This window comes from Delphinus delphis, chromosome 17 (genome assembly GCF_949987515.2).
Source record: "Delphinus delphis chromosome 17, mDelDel1.2, whole genome shotgun sequence".
Lineage (NCBI taxonomy): Eukaryota > Metazoa > Chordata > Mammalia > Artiodactyla > Delphinidae > Delphinus > Delphinus delphis.
Window position 1 is genome coordinate 65,567,591 of NC_082699.1, and position 6,000 is coordinate 65,573,590.

The following is a 6,000-nucleotide window of genomic DNA, read 5'->3' on the forward strand; positions in this document are numbered from 1 at the left end:
ACACAAGGTATGTATGTTTTGAACCTAGAACAAATGGAACCTGCTGAAGGATCGTTGTAAGGATTGGGAAAGGGAAGATGCATGGACAACTCCTACAGCTTGTTCTTGAAAAGCTGGGCAGGTGGCAGTGCCATTTCCTGGGATGGAGCCCCCGGGGGGCAGGGTTGGGGGCTGCCCCAGGGATCTCCCCCTGGCGCCCTGTGAACTGATCAGGTGCAGACTGGGAATGCCTCTCCACAGATGTGCTCTCCTCCCCTCGTTGATATTAAACCCCTGTGGCCATCTCGGCACTGTCCTCTCCTGTAAATCTCCCAACAACTGTGAAGTGGGTTCTAGTATACCTAATTCCCAAGTCAAAAAACAGAATAAGAGGGCTTCCCTGGTGGCGCAGTGGTTGAGAGTCCGCCTCGATGCAGGGGACATGGGTTCGTGCCCCGGTCCGGGAAGATCCCACATGCCGCAGAGTGGCTGGGCCCGTGAGCCATGGCCGCTGAGCCTGCGCATCTGGAGCCTGTGCTCCGCAACGAGAGAGGCCACAGCAGTGAGAGGCCCGCGTACCGCAAAAAAAAAAAACAAAAAAAACAAAAAAAAAAAACCCAAAAACATGATAGGGGTACATTCCTTCAAGGTTTCAACAAGGTCAGATCAGCACGTACACAGCGAGCCCCTATGGCGTTGGCACCTGGGAAGGGAGGCTTATCACTGAAGGAGGACTAACACAGCCATCCCAGGAAGGGAGGCATTTCATCTTTACCTTTAAAATCAACATTCTGTACTTTTGGCCAATGCACCCTTTTCTTTATTTGTCGAAGAAGATGTATGATGTATGTTTGATAAGCCACAAAACAGGCTGTTCTAGGTAGCATGTTAAAGTTCAATTTAAGTAATGTAGAAGCCAGAATGACTTCCTCTTACCTCGGTATGTGAAAATTTCTTCCATCAGCAGGAAGCCTGGGGGCAAGATTTAAAAAGGGAAATTCTGCAAAAATTTGGGATCGGGGAAATGAGAGAGGAGAAAGGTGCTATAGGTCCTGGGTGAAGAGGGAAACAGCCCCCACATTCCAGAATGGCCCCTGGGTTTGTCTGGGCAAATGAAAAGACAGGGAGGCTCCCCCAAAGTCCCCTGACCCACCCAAGTGCGGTGGGAGCCCCAGGAGGCCAGGCAGATGCAGACAATCGTAGTCGCAGCTGAAACCTCGTTACCCAATACTTCGGCATCATCATGATTTTGAAATCATGTCAAAGTTCCAGGTGTCAGGAGGGTCTCCAAAACTATGGCCTAATCCTCAGTGGGAAGATCTCCAGGAATGAGTTTAATTTTCTATCAGTTGGGAGGAAGGGAACCTTGAAGTTAGAAATTAAGTTGAATTACAGAAAATAAAGCAGTCCCTACTTGTTCTAAATGTAGTGGGTAAGTGTCCGGGGCCATTCATGGCCCAGAGAGGAGTTTTTATGGGAAAAGTGTGTTTTGGCCCTGTCCTATTTAATTTTCTGTCTTGAGCTGCACTGACGTAGTTGGCATAGGGAAATGTAATGCTGGAGTTTTCTTTTCTTATTTTGATTTACACAAGAAATGTTACATTTTGGAAAATCCTCAGTCAGCAACCACTTGGTTTAAAAAAAGGATCCAATCACATTTTCAGAGATTTCCTATTAGGCTTACTTAAGACAAATGGGTTGAGTGACAGGTGATTCTTTTGGAAACTCAAAGGAGGGCTAAGGTGACGCCTAACCGTAGGGTGTGTGTCTTTGCCTGCTGCCTGCTGCTACTGACCGTGCTGCCACCATCTGATAGCCAGGCTGCCCTTTCATTCCTTCCCTTCTTATGACTAAGGGCAGTGTTCTTGTCCTAGAGCCAGTTTCTTCTTGTGGGATATTTCTTTATGCTTTTGCTCTATGCTACCAAAATGAGATATAAACCAATAAAGTGGAATACTCCTGAGGTTGGAGGGTGAATGTAGAATGGCTAAGACAGGGAGGCTGGGACATGAGCCTGTAGCTTTGTGCTTTGCTCTTCCATTCAGGCAGTTTTTGTTTGTTTGTTTGTTTGTTTCCTGGCTGCACTGTGCAGCTTGTGGGATCCTAGTTCCACTACCAGGGACCGAACCTGGGCCACATCAGTGAAAGCAGCGAGTCCTAACCACTGAACAGCCAGGAACTCCCCCATTCAGGCAGTTTAATGAGTACTGTGTGTTTTTAAATTGGAAGAGTGTGTCTTAGTGAGTTGACCTTGTGTTGAATGTGATTTTTCACTAGGTACCATACTCTTTTTAAAATTTTACTGAAGTATAGTTGATTTACAATGTTGTGTTTAATTTCTGCTGTACAGCAAAGTGACTCAGTTATACATATATATTCTTTTTCGTATTCTTTTCCATTATGGTTCATCATAGGATATTTAATATAGTTCCCTGTGCTATACAGTAGGACCTTGTTGTTTATCTGTCCTATATATAGCAGTTTGCATCTGTTAATCCCAAACTCCCAGTTTGGCAACCACAAGTCTGTTCTTTATATCTGTAAGTCTGTTTTTGTTTCGTAGATATGTTCATTTGTGTAGTATTTTAGATTCCACATATAAGTGATGTCATATGGTATTTGTCTTTCTCTTTCTGACTTACTTCGCTTCATATGATAATCTCTATGTCCATCCATGTAGTTGCAAATGGCATTATTTCATTCTTTTTAATGGCTGAGTAGTATTCCACTGTGTGTATGTATGTGTGTATATATATATATCACATCTTCTTTATTCAATCATCTGTTGATGGACATTTAGGTTGTTTCCATGTCTTGGCTATTGTAAATAGTGCTGCTATGAAATAGGGGTGCATGTATCTTTGCCAATTACAGTTTTTTCTGGGCTAGATACACTACTCTTAAAATTTTTTTAATGTATGGTGTATTTATGATTATATGTGCTGCATTATTGAGTATATTCCTAGCAGGAGAGAAATTCCATTTTAACCAGACATTGTCAAGAACCAAATCCTACATTTAAAATTGTACCTGTCTGAAGATTAAAAGAATTTTCTGCACTCTAGTTACTGATCTCTTACTTTTGAAACCTGGTTTCTCTTCCATGGCCCATATCCTTCCAGTGCCCAGCACCAGAGAACACATTCAAGTCACCGTGGGACAGCTGGCCTGCACTGTGTCAAGATGCCCGTGAGTCAGGAGCCAAACATAGGAATACTCCTGGAAACTACTCCCAACTTGAATGGCTAGCTAGAACCTAACCACACACAGAAGTGACTGCAAGTGCGTAAATGTATCCCACTAACCCAAAACTACATGTATTCTCAACTTAACCTACTTGGTTCCCAGAATGCCTGCAGCCACTCCAGGGTCACTCTACAAAAAGGGAAGTGGGCCAGAGGGGAAGGTGGCATGGAGTGACACAGCGGTCTTAACCATTTGTGGTGAAGACATCTTACTTTTGCAAATTTTACAAAAACACATGACCTTGTGAAACGATGGTGAAGGGCCCCATGCAGGGCCTTTGGAAGGGACCTGTGCAAGTGAGGGGACCTGAAGCTTTAGCTTCCTTACTGTCGCAGTAAATCTGCTTCTGAGGATGGGAAAGAAACTCACTAGCTGCTGCTATGCCGAGGGTGAGCGTTGTGTACACACGCCTTAACTCAGCTGGTGAGGCGGCTACACATCTAGTCGCCTGAAAGCAGAACGACCTGACTCTGAAAAGTCATTTCTCAACGAATAGTTATCTACTGTGCACCTCCTCGCCCAGGCGCTGTGCTGAGGGTCAGGACAGAGAGAAAACATGGACCCCTGATCTTGAAGGGGTCACTGTCCAGCCAGGTAGATCTCTGTACTCAGTGGCATGTGCCACGTGTGAGACATGAACAGAGCTTTTAAGGGCACCCTAGCAGAGGCATGAGTTCCTCCAGACGTGAGGGTGTGGTAGAGGGAGGGAGGGAGCATGGTTGGGAAGATAGGAGGGGTGATGCCTGAGCTGAGTTTCAAGGTGAGGAGGGTGTAGGGAGAGATGAGGGATAGGAATGCCCTTCAGCATTTTCCCTGGGCTGTGATAGGCCATCTTCTTTAGTGATTTCCTAAAGCCTGCAGGTGAGTGGACTGGCCAGGTGGGTAAGAAGCATCCAGTGGGCAGAAGGAAGGTGGGGAGTATGTTCAGAGCCCTCACTACACCCACACAGAATGATGCAATCTCTAAGCACAAGTCTGTTTTCCCATGAATGCACCCCCTGGTGGAGACACCTGGTAATACATGTACATTCAGACTGCACCACTCTATTCACTGGTCCCACGCTTTTAAGCCAGCAGCTCTAATCCAGAGAGCTCTAAACTATGTACCTAAATTTTTATTTATAAATTTTGGAAAAGAGTTATAGTACATAAAGTATTACGTACTTTACTAAATATATGCAGATATAGAAATTAAAGATATGAGATATAAAAAATAAATCAAAATAAGAAAAATTTAGTATTTCCCCTCCTTACCCACTAGGACCCTCTTGTATACTCATGGGGTGCATTGCATCATTTTGGAGCCCTGTGAAAATCAGTGTTGTCAAATTGTTCTTCAAAGCAGCATAGGGACAGTGGTTAAAAATGTAGACTCAGGAGTCAGCTGGCCTTTATGCGAATCCTGGCTCCACCACTTCCTAGCTGTGTGACAACCTCAATATTGCTTTCTTTAAAACACAAACAATAATAGTACACACCTCATAGAGTTCTTGGAAAGGCTAATTAATATAAAACATTGACATCAGTGCTTGGCACATGGTAAGCACTTGTTAAACATTATTATTTTCCTCAGTGCCACTATTAAAAACAACTTAAAATCTTTGGTTTTACATTGTCCTTAAAAAAACCCAGAGGGGAGGAAAAGGAGAGAGAAGCCTGGAAGGACTTCCTGAAAAAGGTGACCCCCCAATCTGAATTGGAATTTTGAGAAACACATAGGAGTTTGCTGGGTGAAGATGAAAGCAACAAGAGTCAGTTCAGCCTTTTAGGTAAACTATACATTTTATTAACACTTTTTCCATAGATGCTGTTCTTGGCTCCTATGTCTCCTTCCTGTCATTCATTCTAAATCCTTCTCCAGAACCTCTTTGTTGTTTCCAGGGGCTTTTTCACCTATTGCCTACAGGAATGCCTGACTTTCGCTCACTCTCCTTTATGCATCTCGATTATTTCCATAATCAGAAAGTAAAACCAACCCACTTCCCAGCCTCCCCAGCAGTCGGTGGTGGGGGGAGGGTTGGCAATAAGACCCTTCTGTCCCAGAGGGGTAGGCGGAAGTCCACATGGTGGGCATCTCTTATTTCTTCTTGCTCTGCCCTATTCTTCAAGGGTCACACTGAAGCTGAGAAGGAGCCTGGGTTGCTGAGGATTTTCCTGAACAGCTACACCAGCCCTGGACGTTTATATTAAAATATATATGCCTCTCCACCCACTGCGGAACCGCTGTTTTGGAGGTTTCCGTTACTTGTCGCCAAATACACTCACACATCCGGATTAACCATGTCAATAAGGGATGTCTAATAGAGATTGATGAAAAAAGGCCCATGGGAAAGGGTACGACCCCTGAGAAGCCGGGAAAATCCAAACCACCTGAAACGCAAGAATTCAGAGGCTTCGACTACTTTGCTGCTGGTTATTGCTGCCATCTAGTGGCAGTATTTTGGAACTAAAATTCTTTCTGACCATAAACTCTGCAGATCTTTTTTCTTTCCTTTCCTCATTCATTCATTCACTCACTTATGTGTTCACTCTACAAATACTTTATGAGGATGTACTATGTGTGGTGGGCCCTCCTAAATGCAATAAGGAAATATGGTAATGAGGGGAAATCCAGCTCCTTGCCCCTTCAAACATACATACTTGGGGGGAGATAGCCACTAATCAAACTTAAAAATGGAAAAGTATTATTAAAACAGAAAAAAAAAGAAAAAGTTGGGAAGGGTATAAGAGAAGAGCATGGTGCTATGAAAATCGTTGATAAGGATTTGGCTTATA

At 44.0% G+C, this 6,000-nt stretch overlaps 1 long non-coding RNA gene across 1 annotated transcript in view; it reads left to right on the forward strand.

Moving 5' to 3' along the window:
* Positions 1-5,573, forward strand: part of LOC138414323 (uncharacterized) — a 45,256-nt gene extending 39,683 nt beyond the window's left edge. The window contains exons 3-4 of the long non-coding RNA XR_011246786.1: positions 3,102-3,261; positions 5,335-5,573. This is a non-coding gene — a long non-coding RNA (uncharacterized lncRNA). The remainder of the gene's footprint in view (positions 1-3,101; positions 3,262-5,334) is intronic.
* Positions 5,574-6,000: the final 427 nt, after the last annotated feature.